At 46.5% G+C, this 17,879-nt stretch overlaps 1 protein-coding gene across 4 annotated transcripts in view; it reads left to right on the forward strand.

Moving 5' to 3' along the window:
- LOC137527750 (metabotropic glutamate receptor 6-like) overlaps positions 1-17,879 on the forward strand; it is an 89,637-nt gene that overhangs the window by 43,900 nt on the left and 27,858 nt on the right. The gene's annotated exons all lie outside the window — the stretch shown is intronic.

The raw sequence follows: 17,879 nt of genomic DNA on the forward strand, positions 1-17,879 counted from the left end.
ATCTCGGGTCTCTGAAGATACGCTACTGTTTGTTTGTTGTTGGCTAGACAGAATACCGTGTGTTTAACCGTTTTATTCGCAGGACTAGTCAGTCAGTAAATCGGGTCCACTGGCCCATACCAGTGGTGGTGGCAGATAACGTGGAATCGTGTGTACGTTGTAATTACCCGTGTCTCACAGGCCCCCTTCTGGGTTGTCTGCGGCTAATTCTTAACGGTTCCTGCGCATTGACTGCGACCAGAGTTCGCACGATCTGTGCGCTGGCACCGTTTAGAAGGCTAAGTGCGGTCAGACCACTAGGGCTCCTGTGACACTATCTATATGTGTGAATTTGAAACATGCACATTTTATCACACAAGCTACTGTAATTGATAGAGAAAATGTGTGCAGTGCTTCACTGCTGCCTGTTTTCATCTGCGTAAGGAAAACACATTCAGGTGTGCACTAGCGAAGTGAACAACATTGGTTCTCTGTTTATTTGTGCAGAAAGCGAGGGGGGTGAGATAGAGCCCCGTCCAAAATTTTGCACGGGGGCCCAGTGATTTCTAGCTATGCCCCTGGTTTGAAGAACAAAAAATATTACATTTTTTAATGCAGAAATAGCGCTTTCCTGGCATTTGGGCTTATTGCCACCTTCATAAATAGGGCTCTAAGACTGGAATCTGATATAACGAAGAAAAGGTCAGAAAAAAAGAGCTAGGTCACACTGTAGTGCTTTTCACAGTATGTGATATTCTGCACTTTGCTGATCAGGACTTTGCTGATCAGCAAAGCACTGTGACAATGAAAGGCAATGGAGGTGTTCTCACTACAGCGGTTCAATTTTCACCCCGAAGTGCAAACGAAGTGCATGCAGCATTTCTTGAGGGATGGCGCCTGGTGTATAAGAACATAAAATTGCTGTAAAATCGCTTGCTGAAAATGTGAAAAAAATTGTTTTGCGATTTGAAGTGTTAACTAGCCCTTACTGCGCACTGGGCTGTGCTATTGTTATACTTGTTGGCAGTATCAACAGAATTACCCAAAGTGCAGTAAAGTAAAGCAACCACAAGATGTCACTGTTTGTAAAATGATGTGAAGATCTCTATAGTATTGTGTTTTCCTGTAGTCACTCTGTGTTCCGAGTAAGCTGCATTTCCTGATGGTGGTGTATATGATATATCTCTGCATGTTTTTCTTCAGTAAAGAATTCTAACGTGTTATACTGAGTGCCTGTCTGTGGGCACAGAGCACTCTGCTCCATCAATAGGCTAGGATCATGCTGAATCTAAGCGGAGCGGAGACAAGCGGATAAACGGATGTGTGAAAGACGTTCAAACACGTTATTGTTCATCGCATCCATTTTTTCCATTGTTCTAGCGCAGTGGTGTCAAACTCAAATACAAAGTGGGCTGAAATTGGACAATGGCCATTGAGGCCAACCTCAATGTCTAGTGGCCACTTCCCTCCCCTATAAATTTCCCAGGTGTCTAATGGCCCCCTCAAACCCTAAACAGTTCCCAGGTGTCTAGAGGCCCCCACCCTCCCCTATACAGTTCCCTGGTGTCTAGTGCCTGGAAACCCCCTCCCCCCCCTATACAGTTCCCTGGTGTCTAGTGCTTTCCCCCTCCCACCCCCATATGCTTTCCCTGGTGATCTAGGGCTTCGCCTCTAATATTGTTTCCCTGGTGGTCCAGACATAATGAAAATTGGGGAAAACACTTGAGGGCCAAATGTAATGGCTCTGAGGGCCAGATTTGGCCCATGGGCCAGAGTTTGACATGTATGCTCAAGTGGAGCACAAATTCCTATCTTGTAAGACAGCACCATTTAGTCTAATGGTGGCCATACATTAGACGATGGCCACCAGATCGACCATCTGATAGATCCCTCTCCGATCAAATCTGTTCAGAAAGGGATCTGTTACCTGGCCACACACTGCAGACAGATTTACCATGGATTTCAGCATAAAGTCCATTAGAAATCATCCTAGCACTGCTGTCTCTGCTTGCCAGGCTGCTGCATCCGCCTGCTCTTATCATATCTCCCTTGGACTACCAACGAACCCACTGGCACTGCTCCAATCTGTATCGATGATCTCATTCATCTCTCTCGCTCTTCCTCTGCTGCTCCTCTCTGTCAAGCTCTTCATTGGCTGCCAATTACCCAGAGGATACATTTTAAACTCTTATCCCTAACCTGCCAAGATTTCCGCAATCTCTATCCCCTCTACATCTCCTCACTAGTCTCCAGATACCAACCCAACCGCAATCTCAGATCTGCACGGGAGCTTCTTTTGTCCTCTTCTAGAATCACCTCCTCGCATTCATGTATGCAAGACTTCTCACGTGTCTCACCCCTTCTCTGGAATGCCCTGCCGCAGCACATCCGTCACTCTCCAACCTTTGAAATCTGTAAACGCTCCCTCAAAACTCACTTTTTCCAACAAGCATAAGCTCTACCTTAGGCCATTCCTCTTCAACCTCTCAAGTTTTACTCCTTACTAGATAACGTAAACAGGCACTGAGCCTGTATGAATAACGCATACCTCCCACCTCTTGTCCCCCCCCCCCCCCATTCCTTTAGATTGTAAGCTCGCAAGGACGGGGTCATCCTTTTGTGTCTTGGATTTTGTTGATCATTTCATAGCTTGCACTCTGTTATACATTTTATTCGTCATGCTACCTCTGTTATTGTACCACCAGTTCTGTATTTTGTACCAGTGTCCATATTTGATGTATATCATTGTCTGGATCATTATTTACCCCTTGTTTGTTTTCCTACTTTGTTCAGCGCCATGGAATATGTTGGCACTTTTTACATCAATAATAGTAATCCGCCTGCCGCCTCCCCATGTATTGTCCCCCCTCCAGGACCGTAATGAGTGTGGAAGCAGCTCCCCTATCTGCGGTGTGCCTCCTGTAATGTATTCACTGCATCATCGGGGGCGCATGTACCCTGTGACCCCGTCTAATGTATATGACGGGGTCATGGGTTCATGGGGTACTCCCCTCTCCACAAATGATGCTAGAGGAGGCTTGTGGTGGATAGATGAGCTACTTCCATTTTTACTTTGGGCCTGCGTGTAAATTCGCTGTGGGGTCTGTCTGGACCATCGATCAAACGCTGTGCAACCGACCAAGCCCTTTTAATCCAGGGGCGTGACAAAAGTCCCTGCAACGGATGCAGCCGCAGGGGGGCCTCAGGCAGAGATGCCAGAAGGGGCCCTCCGGAGATGATTTTAGGGGCAGGAGGGGGCTCAGTGCAGGAAGGGGGAGCAGCGGGCACACACAGTGGCAGGGAAGGGAGCCCGTCCCCCCCCCCTCACTCAACTTGGGCTCCGCCTTCAGTGCTCTCCTCTTCAGTATTGACGGCAGCGGGTAGGGAATGCGGACTCACCTATTCCTCGTTCCAGGCGATGCCAGCTCTTCTCTGCAGAGCCTCACTTTACTTCCTGAGCTAGTCAGGAAGTAGAGTGAGCGACGCTGCAGAGAATAGCAGATGTGGCATGGAACGCAGAAGAGGTGAGTCTGCGTTCCCTGCCTGCTGCTGTCAATACTGGAGGGGAGAGCACTGAAAGGGGAGCCTGAGGTGAGGAGCGGGGGGGGGGGGGGGGGGTCAGGCTCCTCTTCCCACCACTGCATCCCCCTGGGGCACCTATAACTGGCTATCTATACTGGGGGCTCCTATAGCTGGCTACATGGGCGTAACAATAGGGGAGGTGGGGCACTCAGAATTTCTGCAGTGGGGCCCGGCGATTCCTAGTTACGCCCCTGGCTGGCTACCTATAGCTGGCTAGCTATACTGGTGACACCATCCAAAGTTTCGCAGGGGGGGACCAGTGATTTCTAGGTATGCCCTTGGTGAGATCTTTACACCATGCTGGATCAATCGTTTCGACGATAAATTGGGCAGCCTAGTAGCGGCATTAATCTCTGCCAGATTCGATCATTATGATCAAAATGGCTAAATGTTGATGGCGCAAACTGAATAATGTATGGGCACCTTAACTTGCTGTTCATTGTTAAAGAAACAAAAAGCGCATACTACGACAGACACCAATGGATACAGAAACATATATCGACAGACACAGCAGTTCATATATAAATGTACATCAGATCCGCTGTGACTGTACACGTTGCCCTACTGGGTTATTAATTGAACAGAGGTGCCAGGTTAGAGTAAAAACAGTTTAAAAAGGGAGGTAGAGGTGGACTTATCTTCCCGAGCAGACTCAAAATAGTCAGTTATATCAGTAGAAAAAATATTCGTAACTCCACAATGCAACACATTTCGTGGGTCTACACCCGCTTCATCAGGCAATTATAACAGGAGCAGGTGTGAATCTGAGCTAGCAAAAGCACCTCCATACACACTGCCAGTTTGCCATAGTGTGGATCTAGCCTTTCTCCGACGAGAGCCGCTCACATTCGTTCTCGACTGACTGGAGGGAATGATGGCATTTATATCAAGCTAGCGAGCCAGAATCTCAGATTATCTTTGTGTGTCAGAACAGAGACCTTGTAACGATTTTTAGGCTGGAGCCGCTCGCAGTAATCAAATTAAACGTGTAAGGCTTGTGCTAGGCCGCTCTGGCAGCGCGCAAGGTTAGAGATTATGTAGGCGGTTCATGACACCCACCCGCAGAGCGCTGTACTGCGGATTATCTGCCCGTCACATCAAACACAGCCTCAGCTGGTCATGTACCGATGATGAACTGCGATGGGCTGTGAATATTTCAGGACTGCGCGCTCCCCGCTTCTGCTGAGCAAGGCTCGTCACGGACGCTACAATTTACTGTGACATTCCACTTTTGTAAGCAGTAAATAAATGATAACGATTTAGATCACTATTACGCGAGTCTTTTTGCAATTTAAATCTTTTTAGAGACATAGTTCAGAGACTGGTTTTTAAGTGCGAAAAGAGAAACACCGAGAGACCAATATAGTGTAGTATGTATTGGATTTGATGGATAGTGTAAGTAAATTGATACTCACAAACCAGGTTGTCCCCACTCAGGATTAAGAAGTCGCTCTCTGTAGATCGTAAAGAAGGGGGTATAGCACCCCTCCACCAGGGGTGGACACAGGTATTGCAGGAATTGAACAGAGGCGCCAACAGGATAAAATATGCTAAAAACTTTAAAATTGCTGAGGAGGCAGTGGTGGACTTACCTCCTCAAAGCAGACATGAAACTGTCAATTTTCAAAGGTTTAGATTTATTAATATACTCCAAAAAACAGTTGCAACGCGTTTCACAGGTGTGGCCCCGCTTCATCAGGCAATAGGGGATGGAGCATACAGCTGTGGGCCAGAGACAGAAGGCTCAGAAATAGGTTGCATTGGTACTACATATGTAAATATATTTAAAAGAAATACACATACAGTGGTTTGCAAAAGTATTCGGCCCCCTTGAAGTTTTCCACATTTTGTCATATTATTGCCACAAACATGAATCAATTTTATTGGAATTCCACGTGAAAGACCAATACAAAGTGGTGTACACGTGAGAAGTGGAACGAAAATCATACATGATTCCAAACATTTTTTACAAATATATAACTGCAAAGTGGGGTGTGCGTAATTATTCTGCCCCCTGAGTCAATACTTTGTAGAACCACCTTTTGCTGCAATTACAGCTGCCAGTCTTTTAGGGTATGTCTCTACCAGCTTTGCGCATCTAGAGTCTGAAATCGTTGCCCATTCTTCTTTGCAAAACAGCTCCAGCTCAGTCAGGTTAGATGGACAGCGTTTGTGAACAGCAGTTTTCAGATCTTGCCGCAGATTCTCGATTGGATTTAGACCTGGACTTTGACTGGGCCATTTCTAACACATGGATATGTTTTGTCTAAAACCATTCCATTGTTGCCCTGGCTTTATGTTTAGAGTCGTTGTCCTGCTGGAAGGTGAACCTCCGCCCCAGTCTCAAGTCTTTTGCAGACCCCAAGAGGTTTTCTTCCAAGATTGCTCTGTATTCGGCTCCATCCATCTTCCCATCAACTCTGACCAGCTTCCCTGTATCTGCTGAAGAGAAGCACCCCCAGAGCATGATGCTGCCACCACATTTGACAGTGGGGATGGTGTGTTCAGAGTGATGTGCAGTGTTAGTTTTGCGCCACACATAGCATTTTGCATTTTGGCCAAAAAGTTCCATTTTGGTCTCATCTGACCCGAGCACCTTCTTCCACGTTTGATGTGTCCCCCACATGGCTTGTGGCAACTGCAAATGGGACTTCTTATTCTTGTCTGTTAACAATGCCTTTCTTCTTGCCACTCTTCCATAAAGGCCAACTTTGTGCAGAGCACGACTATTAGTTGTCCTATGGACAGCCTCCCACCTGAGCTGTAGATCTCTGCAGCTCGTCCAGAGTCACCATGGGCCTCTTGACTGCATTTCTGATCAGCGCTCTCCTTGTTCAGCCTGTGAGTTTAGGTGGACGGCCTTGTCTTGGTAGGTTTACAGTTGTGCCATACTCCTTCCATTTCTGAATGGTCACTTCAACAGTTAAAATTTCTCAATAACTTTATCAATAACTTGGTGTGTTCTTTGGACTTCATGGTGTTGTTGCTCCCAGTATTCTCTTAGACAACCTCTGAGGCCGTCACAGAGCAGCTGTATTTGTACTGACATCAGATTGCACACAGGTGCACTCTATTTAGTCATTAGCACTCCACAGGCAATGTCTATGGGCAACTGACTGAACTCAGACCAAATTGGGCTGAATAATTATGCACACTGCACTTTGCAGTTATTTATTTGTTAAAAATGTTTGGAATCATGTATGACTTTCGTTCCATTTCTCACGTGTACATCACTTTGTTTTGGTCTTTCACGTGGAATTCCAATAAAATTGATTCATGTTTGTGGTCCGTAATATGACAAAATGTGGAAAACTTCAACCAGAGGCGGCCTTAGAGTATGCGGGGCCTGGGGCGAGTGTCATATGCGGGGCCTAGAGACACAGCTATGCTGTGTGTATGAATGTATATATGTAATGGTTAACACTCTCGCATAGCAGCGCTGGGTCCCCAGTTCGAATCCCAGCCAGGCCAACATCAGCAAGGAGTTTGTATGTTCCCCCCGCCTGCGTATGTTTCTGCTAGGTACTCTGGTTATGAATATGATTACATTGTGAGCCCATCTGAGGACAGTCAGTGACATGACTATGTACTCTAATGTGCTGCAGGAGATGTCAGTGCTATATAAATACATAATAATAATATGGTAGGACATTACACTGTGAATATGGTAGGATTAGATTGTGAGCTCCTCTGAGGACAGTCAGTGACATGACTATGTACTCTGTAAAGTGCTGCAGAAGATGTCAGTGCTATATAAATACATAATAATAATATGGTAGGACATTAGACTAGGACTATGGTAGGATTAGATTGTGAGCTCCTCTTAGGACAGTCAGTGACATGGCAATGTACTCTGTAATGTGCTGCAGGAGATGTCAGTGCTATATAAATACATAATAATAATATGATAGGACATTACACTGTGAATATGGTAGGATTAGATTGTGAGCTCCTCTGAGGACAGTCAGTGACATGACTATGTACTCTGTAAAGTGCTGCAGAAGATGTCAGTTCTATATAAATACATAATAATAATATGGTAGGACATTAGACTAGGACTATGGTAGGATTAGATTGTGAGCTCCCCTTAGGACAGTCAGTGACATGACTATGTACTCTGTAATGTGCTGCAGGAGATGTCAGTGCTATATAAATACAAAATAATAATATAGTAGGACATTAGACTAGGACTATGGTAGGATTAGAGTGTGAGCCCATCTGAGGACAGTCAGTGACATGACTATGTACTCTGTAATGTGCTGCAGGAGATGTCAGTGCTATATAAATACATGATAATAATATGATAGGACATTACACTGTGAATATGCTAGGATTAGATTGTGAGCTCATCTGAGGACAGTCAGTGACATGACTATGTACTCTGTAATGTGCTGCAGAAGAGGTCAGTGCTATATAAATATATAAAACCAATATAGTAGGACATTAGGCTGAATACATAATGTGGAAATATACGGTGGGAGACGTATTGGGGTGGGAACACGGAGATGCACAGAATGCAAGAAAAACATGTGTTCAGGTCCGTTTTCTTAAAAAAAAATTAAGAGCATTTTTACAATAACAGATTTGAATCAGACTATAGAGAATACTCAATAAAAGTGACATGATTGTCAGAAAATAAACCAGAATATTTGGGAGAAAAAGATCATTACTGCAGTTACTCACACAAGCTTCCTTTTCTCTCTGTGGAACCACTGCTCCCAGCAACTCCAGTCTGCACTACAGACACCTGCAGCACATCCTCTCCACTGTCATCCCCTCTTCAGACTTCAATTCACCAGCAGCACTCGCTCTCCTCCTCCCCTCTCACCAGCATGGGTGAGCCTGTTCCTCTCGCTGCTGTCTCTGAGGCTGGCTCTCCCCTGTCCTAGTCACGGCTGGCTGATCAGCTTTCGGTCCTCTGCCGCACTTCAAACTACACACTTGGAATGTGTGTCAGCTGAGCTCAGCTCCCCGTCATGATCTCTGCCTCTCGCATCTCTCCCCTCGCTCTTCCCGCCATGCCACACTCAAGAGACGTCAGGTCAGCGTAAGCACGCTTGACGCTGACATCTGTGTAGAAGATTACACTAAGCCTGTGGGGAGGGAGGAGGAGGAGTTGCCGAACAGCACTCGTAGCTGTTCTAATTAAATGATGCACCTTGGCAGGCCCGCAGCCGCAGGAGTCAAGACATCATATGATTCAGAAATCCGAGGCTCCTGCAGAGGGTGCGGGGCCTCTTCAGGTGCGGGGCCTGGGGCGATTGCCCCACTTGCCCCCCCCCAAAGGCCGGCTCTGGGGGCCGAATACTTTAGCAAACCATTGTATGGCTCATTTTACTCTGGAAAAAACGTACTTCTTATTTGTCTATGTTTGCACATATTTTACATTTTACAATTTTTCGCCATAGTGCCCTTTAAAGAGGAACTTAACTGAAGGTAACTTAAAGGACAACTGAAGTGAGAAACATATGGATGCTGTCATATTCAGGGCCGGCCCGCTCATGAGGCGGGGTGAAACTTTTGCCTCAGGCGGCACATTTCTAGGGGCGGCATCTGCCCGTCGGTGGGTGCGGGGAGCCGGCCGCCGAGGTGGAGGGGTAGCGGGCAGGACGGTGGTATTGGGCCTAGCGGCGGGGAGGGGTGTCGGACCCCCCCCTCCCTCGCCTGGGTTCCCCGTCCTCCGCACCCCTCCAGCCTTAAATAAATTAGAAGCGCTAGGCAGTAGGCGGGGAGGACTCACCTCTTCCTCGATCCAGCGTGCGCTCCACTGACGACACTTCCTGCAACGCCGCCCACTGTATTGTAAGTGGACGGCGTTGCAGGAAGTGACGTCAGTGGAGCGCACGCTGGATCGAGCGAGGAAGAGGTGAGTCCTCTCCGCCCACTGCCTCTTACGAGTAGCGCTTCTGATCTATTTAAGGCTGGAGGGGAGCGGAGGACGGGGGACCCAGGCGAGGAAGGGGAGGTCCGACCCCTTCCCCGCCGCTAGGCCCAATACCCCTGTCCTGCCCGCTACCCCTCCAGCTCGGGGGGGGGGGGGGGCGGCAGCAATAATTTGTACAAAATTTGCCTCAGGCGGCAAAAAGTCTAGGGCCGGCCCTGGTCATATTTATTACCGTTTAAGCAATACCAGTTGCCTGGCTGTGTCCTGCTGATCCTCTACCTGTAATACTTTCAGCCATAGCCCCTGAACACGCATGCAGCAGATCAGGTGTTTCTGACAATATTGTCAGATCTGACAAGATTAGCTGCATGCTTGTTTCTGGTGTTATTCAGACACAACTGCAGCCACATAGATCAGCAGGACTGCCAGACAACTGGTATTGTTTAACCTGCCTGGCGTTCTATTAAGATCGCCAGGCAGGCTGCGGGAGGGTTTTTTTTTAATAAAAAAAAAACTATTTCATGCAGCCAACTGAAAGTTGGCTGCATGAAAGCCCACTAGAGGGCGCTCCGGAGGCGATCTTCCGATCGCCTCCGGCGCCCAGAATAAACAAGGAAGGCCGCAATGAGCGGCCTTCCTTGTTTTGCTTACATCGTCGCCATAGCGACGAGCGGAGTGACGTCATCGACGTCAGCCGACGTCCTGACGTCAGCCGCCTCCGATCCAGCCCTTAGCGCTGGCCGGAACTTTTTGTTCCGGCTACGCTGGGCTCAGGCGGCTAGGGGGGCCCTCTTTCGCCGCTGCTCGCGGCGGATCGCCGCAGAGCGGCGGCGATCAAGCAGCACACGCGGCTGGCAAAGTGCCGGCTGCGTGTGCTGCTTTTTATTTGAGCCAAATCGGCCCAGCAGGGCCTGAGCGGCAGGCTCCGGCGGTACTGGACGAGCTGAGCTCGTCCAGACCGCCCAGCAGGTTAAAAGGAAATAAATATGGCAGCCTCCATATACTTCTCACTTCAGTTGTCCTTTAATGAATAAAATTGCCTATATTTTACACTATTCATTCATAAATTATTTGGACAGTGTAACATTTTATAAAGATTGCAGTATTGTGTTCCGTACAGTAGAGGGCACCCCAGGCCTTTGCCTGGACAGCCTATGTCCAGAAACAGCCCTGCTGACAGCGCCACCAAAATTTTGCTTCGGAGCCACGTTATTTTTCGTTGCACCTCTGCTTTCACCCCCTTTTGGGGATGGTGCTAAATGTCATTAGTTGTGATTAAAAGAAAGATAATATATTGTTTTCAATGAAGAAGACGTGGCACCTGAAAAATGAGAGGAAGAAGGCCTCCTGTGCACAGATGTGTATCAGCCACCGGTATGCTTTGAAGCGCTTTGTGCTCAGTTCCCTGTAAGCAGATCGGTTTCACAGAACCGCGCCGGGTACAGTAAATGCGGCTCCTGCCTACGTGGGAGTGTTTTGACAGGTGCTGAAGGGGAAAACAGAACACAACTTCAGCATCCATTGATGTGAAGAAGAGAAGCTGCTCTTTTCCATATTGTGGAGCATTGCTGTATCCCCCAGTGCCGAGCAGCATGCTCCGCGAGCAGCGAAGGCCATGTACCTCTCGCTACACAGACACACAGGAAGCCTCCCACAGCGCCAGTCCTGACGCTGATTCATTCCTGCAATACACAAACCACTATAAATTATGTATGCGGTCTCAAGTATTGATACAAGGTTACTGGACCATATAGTTTATTATTATTATTAGCATAAGGAGGCACATTTGTGCGCAGGTGGAATCTGGTGGGTGAATGAGGAATAGCTAGTGTAGAGAAAGCAACGGGGAGGAAGACAACAGAGAGAGACAGCACAGTGGCTGCGGGAGAGAGAGGCAGAGTAGTGGCAGAAAGACACAGCACAGTGGCAGCAGGAGAGAGTGCAAAGGAGCGGAGAGACACTGACTGCACAGTGGCTGCGGGAGAGAGTAGCAGCAGAGAGACAGCAGTGGCCGCGGGAGATTGAGAGAGAGAGAGAGAGAGAGAGGGTAGTGGCAGAGAGACAGCAGTGGCCGCGGGAGAGAGAGAGAGAAAGTAGCAGCAGAGAGGCACAGCACAGTGGCTGCGGTAGAGAGAGACAGAGTAGCGGCAGAAAGACACATTACTGTGGCAGCATGAGAGAGAGAGAGAGTGCAAAGGAGTGGAGAGACACAGCAGAGTGGTTTCGGGAGAGAGAGAGAGTAGCAGCAGAGAGACAGCAGTGGCTGCGGCCTGCGGGAGAGAGAGAAGGAGAGAGAGAGAGGGTAGTAACAGAGTGACAGCAGTGGCTGCGGGAGAGAGAGAGTGCAATGTGTAAAGCGGCAGAGAGAGAACCTAGATCACACGAGGAGGAAAGAGAGAAAAACAGAAGGTGATAGAGTGCAAGGTGAGAGAAAAAAGAGAGAATTGTAAGTGGTAGAGATAAAGTTGTCACAGATATATATATGCTGTCCTACTGGGACCACCTACACAACAACAGCCCTGATACATTCCATTATACAACAATGATTGGTGTTGAGCTCAAATTTCTCATAATCGTAATTTCACATCAAAATTCGCTATTACGATGCAAAACTGTACTGTAAGATTTCTGTCACTATAATGGCCAAAAACACAAATAATGAATTTTTTTCCATTTTTTTTCTTATTATTCCCATTAAAATGCATTTAGAATAAAATAATTCTTAGCAAAATGTACCACTTAAGGAAAACCTAATTGGTGGCAAAAAACAAGATATAGATCATTTTGTTGTGATAAGTAGTGATTCAATTATTGGCAAATGAAAGGAGGAGCGCTGAAAGGTGATAATTGATCTGGTCCTTAAAGGGATACTTAAAGTGAACCAGAGACGAAGCACCCTCATGTATTTTACCATATATATCAGTGGGAACAATAGAGAAAATACCTACCCTGCTCTCTGTTTCATTCTTCACTGCTCAGCCTGCTTGTTAGCAGCCCTGATAAAATACCAGACTGAGCATTCAGTCTGGCTTTGCTTAGATCTATTTGTCTCTGGTTCACTTTGTCTCTGGTTTCACTCTGGTTCACTGATCTATTTGTCTCTGGTTCACTTTAAGCCTGTCATAAAAAATAAATCAGTTTTAGACAGTCACCTGGGGCATCTACCAGCCCCCTGCAGCTCTCTGGTGCCCTCGCAGTCACAATCAGATCCTCCTGTCCCCCTCCACCAGCTACTTTTACTTTCGGCCAAAAGGCTTACTGCGCCTGCGCAGGCCTGGCCATGCACCTCCTTCTACGTGTTCCCTGTGCAGGCGCAGGAGGCTGTTGCGGATGGAACGCGTAGAAGGCTTCGCCTGGCCAGGCCTGTCAGCAAAGTGAAAGTAGCTGGCGGCGGGGGACAGGAGCATCCGATGATGACTGCGAGGGCACCGGACAGCTGCAGGGGGCTGGTAGATGCCCCAGGTGACTAAAACTGATTTTATTTGGTAGGCTTAAAAGAGTAACTGTCAGGCATAAAATCCAAAATCAATTCTCTATTTTTAAATGTCAAATGAGTAAAAATGATGTTAAACAGGCAATTCAAAAGTTCATAATCAATCTTACTTTTATTTTCCAGAAGAATATTCAGTCCCCATGTGCCCTGCTCTTATTCTTACATCAGCCACAAAAGAGACGTTGCAGTGCATGCTGGGTTTTTTCTTCTCCTTTACTTTCCTCCCCTTCTCCGCAGATCTCCGTAGTTCAGCCTGATTGGCGGAATTCTCTATCCCTCCCATGTCTGTTCTCCTCTTTAATTGGCGCCTTCGTGTGCCACCGTTCACCCCCGTCCCGCTTTCCAGCCGTATCCATGGGCATCCCAGCCCCATCTATGGACACCCCTCGGCCCTGCACGCACATCTCTGGGGATTCCCCCTGCATCCCCTCTCTACCCCACAGCATGCCCCTCCTCCCCGCGGCATTACAGAAGTTGTATGACTGAGCAATACACTGTTAAAGCTGTGAAGTGCTGAATTGCGAAAAATCACCTGGTCACTAGTGGGGTATAAACTTGTGGTCCTCAAGAGGTTTAGGCAGGTAACACACTTGCAGGGCCATTTTCCCCTGCGATTCATGGGTCTCCGTCGGCCTTTGTGTTTGTGATTTCGCATTTGCGGAGGTATGTACCGTATGCCAATGTGCGCGTTGTGCGGAAAAAAGCAGAAAGCTGTGTGATTTAAAAATGCAAATGCAAAACACGAACGAGCGGTCGCGACATATTTCCTGCTCAAGGCTTTTGATTTCAATAGCCTGTAGAATCATGCATCGTTTTGCGGTCTGCGGCAAAGGTGTATTACCTGCCTAAACATGCACTTTAAGGCAGGGAACACACTTGCAGGGCCATTTTCCCCTGCCATTCCCAGGTCTCCATCAGCTTTTGCGTTTTTATTGCAAATGGTTTTCCATGAACGTTTCTGTATTTCCGCGTTTGTGGCGACATACTGCATGCAAACATGTGCGTAGTGTGGAAAAAAACAAAAAGTTGTGGAAAAATGAACGCAAAGAACGAACAGTCACACCACGCATTTCCCACGCAAGACTATTGACTTCAAAAGCCTGTAGAAACATGCATGTTTTGCCATCTGCGGCAAAATGCGCAGAAGCGCGACAAGCGTATTCCCTGCCTAAAGGGAACCTTGACTAAATTTAAAAAAAAAGAATTTCACTTACCTGGGGGTTCTACCAGCCCCCTGCAATCGTCCTGGTCACGCGAGGTCTTGGAACGATCCTCCGGTCCCCTGCTGGGGTTTAGTTTAGATTCTGGCTACAGAGCCAGTCGCTGACCACCATGCCTGTGCACGTGTATGTCCTCGATCATGCGCCCGCCGGCGGGAGTGTCTTGCGCATGCGCAGTAGGTGAAGATATCGTACTGCGCATGTGCAGGACGCTCCAGGCGGACGTTCCCATTCTGGTTTTCAGAATGGTAACATTTATGACATGTATTGAATGTTCTGTCACTCCAGAAGCTTTGATAAGAAAGAATAACATTGTTACATTTGGTGAAAAAAATAGCCTTTAGTGCTACTGGTAGTTAACAGTCTGCCATGTGCCCAAAAAGCTGACTGATTAAGTATATATGTTATGATTTTAACCATGACAAGCAAAATTGGGTTGTTTGAGAGCTGAGGCCTATGTAATTTGTTTTTTTCTTTTTGTGCCAGAGTGAAAAAACAAACTGTAAAAAAATTACTATTTTCAAAGTTATGGTACAATTTTCAGCAAAACCGCATAAGTACAAATGTTACTAAATATGTATATCTGAGTAGGCCTGGGTCTCTAGTTTTCAGAATGGTGACATTAATGGCTTTTCTTAACTGTTCAGACACTCCATCCAGTAAGAAAAAATGACTATTACTTTTGGTGCAAAAAATGGCCTTGAAAAATCAGTTGGTACTGATCATGGTGAACAGTGTATTGCATGGTCAAAAAGCTATCCTGTGTATATAGGGTATCATTTTAACCGTGACAAGCAAGAGAATATAATTTGAGGTGTTTGAGAGCTGATGTCGCAAGATAATAGAATTTGAGGTGTTTGAGAGCTGATGCCTATATAATTCAAAAAAAAATTGTGCCAAAGTGGAAAACAAACTGTAAAAAATACCATTTTTAAAATTATGGTGCAAAAAATGGCATTGAGAAATCGGTCAGGACTGTTCATGTTTAACAGTGTATTGCATGGCCCAAAAGCTATCTGATTGTGTATATAGGGTATCATTTTAATTGTGATTTTTGGGTGTTTAAGATCTGAGGCATATGTCATTTGAATTTTTTTTGGTGCCAAAGTGAATTTTCTTCACAATTTACAAGTTATGGTATAATTTCAGTAAAACTGTATAAGTACACACGTTACAAAATATGTATATATGAGTAGGCCTTGGTCTACATTCACCTAAAGGACTAGGAGCACCATACTAATACAGTGTTTGATCTCCTTTCGCCTTCAGAACTGCCTTAATTCTATGTGGTATTGATTCAACAAGGAAAGCTTTCTTTAGAAATGTTGGCCCATATTGATAGGATAGCATCTTGCAGTTGATGGAGATTTGTGGGATGCACATCCAGGGCACGAAGCTCCCGTTCCATCACATCCCAAAGATGCTCTATTGGGTTGAGATCTGGTGACTGTGGGGGCCAGTTTAGTACAGTGAACTCATTGTCATAATAAGGGTATAAGAGGCGCCCTGGTGTAATAAAAGCATCTAAAAGCAGTTTAAAAACGGGAAATTTGAGGTAGCTTACCTCAACGACGAAAAAAATCTTTGTATTTTACAAAGGTTTTTATTAGCACAGGCAACGCGTTTCACGGGTCAGAGCCCGCTTCCTCAGGCCAATAACAGTGCCAAACTAAATAACAGATTCAGCAAAGGGAGCCTCTCAATATAACTCATTGTCATGTTCAAGAAACCAATTTGAAATGATTTGAGCTTTGTGACATGGTGCATTATCCTGCTGGAAGTAGCCATCAGAGGATAGGTACATGGTGGTCATGAAGGGATGGACATTATTATTATTATTTAGTATTTATATAGCGCCGACATATTACGCAGCGCTGTACAGTGTATATATATATATATATATCTAGTCACTAACTGTCCCTCAAAGGAGCTCACAATATAATCCCTACCATTGCCATATGTCTATATTATGTAGTGTAAGTACTGTAGTCTAGGGCCAATTTTTAGGGGGAGCCAATTAACCTATCCGTATGTTTTTTTGGAATGTGGGAGGAAACCGGAGTGCCCGGAGGAAACCCACGCAGACACGGAGAGAACATACAAACTCTTTGCAGATAGTGCCCTGGCTGGGATTCGAACCAGGGACCCAGCGCTGCAAGGCGAGAGAGCTAACCACTACGCCACCATGCTGCCCACAGCGGACATGGTCAGAAACAATGCTCAGGTAGCCCATGGCATGTAAAAAATGCCCAATTGGCACTAACGGGCCTAAAATGTGCCAAGAAAACATCCCCCACACCATTACACCACCACCACCAGCCTGCATAGTGGTAACAAGGCATGATGGATCAGATTGTTGGGATTGATCTATTTTTCTGATTGATCCCATCAATCTGATTGAATTGATTACCAGGTTTTTGGCTATTAGTGGGCATGACCAATGTTTTCAATTCGATTATACCGCCGGAAACGTCTGCTGGATTATATTGTTAATGGCCACCTATTAGGTGACCATTAACCATACAATCCCACAAGTTCTACTGCTATAAACGATTGAAAAAATTTTTATTGGACCCAATAACAGACAGAAAACTGCTAACCAATCTAATCAGATAATTGAAATTGATCTGCTTTTTGGATCATCCCCATCAGTCTAACTAGATAGCAGTTTTGCATCCGGTAGTGGGCCTGACCAATCATTCCCAATCAATCATAACAATCGAATCAGGTGATCGATCGTCCTTGGGATTCTATCGTTAATGGGCGTGTGTGTCTCCATGTTTTGAGCAAACTGTAAAAGGGATGGAGGTATAAAATGAGCACCGGAGATAGCTGTAAGTAGAATATTGGTAAATTACCAATATTCTTCTGGGTAATTCAGATAGCAGAATATCAGTAATCTTTAACGATATTCCTTTATGGCCTAACCTCACTCTAACATGAAATCTCCCACTCCAATGCTAAACCCTAACCGATACCCATCCGCCGAGACCCCCCGCCACCAACACCACTAAAACCTAACCCTAGCACCCCCGCCGATGCACAACGTGATAAGTAACCCATTACGCCGGGCAATATGGGCGCCGCCATAGGCGGCTATTACAGGTAATTTGGGCACTTGTGGCGCCTGATAAAACGGCAGCTACCACCAGCTGCTAATTGCCACTAGATGCGAGTATGCTTTACTCCTCGCATCAAACAGGACTACACCTTCCAGCATGCACCACAGGATGCCGCGAGCGAGCGAGTGACCCCTGCCGGGAAGCTCAAATTGTCGTTCAAGCTGCTGTCGGGACAGAAAGTGGAGGCTACAGAATGGGGCGGGGGACGGAGGATCAGCACCCCTTAGATTTGTAATGGTGCTCCCCCTGACCCCTGCACCACCAGCGGCATGCTACAAATCCCCCTGACTGTCATCTGAATTTGGTCTGTTGGACGACATTGAGGCGTGTGCATGGGTGGCAAATGACTAGAAAAGCGACTGATAACAGGTGGTTTGCCAGATCCATCCAGGGGATCAACTCACCTGACTGTTGAGCTGATATCGTGCAGTTGGCCACGTATATACAAGTTGTTTGGATGACGTGCACATGTTTTAAATGTGGCCATGTCATACAGTCCCTCATTTGGCGTGCGCGCACAGTATGCCAATGAGTTGGTCGTTTAGTTGGTTGAAGCGTGGAAAATAAAAGTTGTGTAAATGGTTGGTTGTGGGGTCGGT

Source organism: Hyperolius riggenbachi, chromosome 8, assembly GCF_040937935.1.
Source record: "Hyperolius riggenbachi isolate aHypRig1 chromosome 8, aHypRig1.pri, whole genome shotgun sequence".
In the NCBI taxonomy this organism is placed as follows: Eukaryota; Metazoa; Chordata; class Amphibia; order Anura; family Hyperoliidae; genus Hyperolius; species Hyperolius riggenbachi.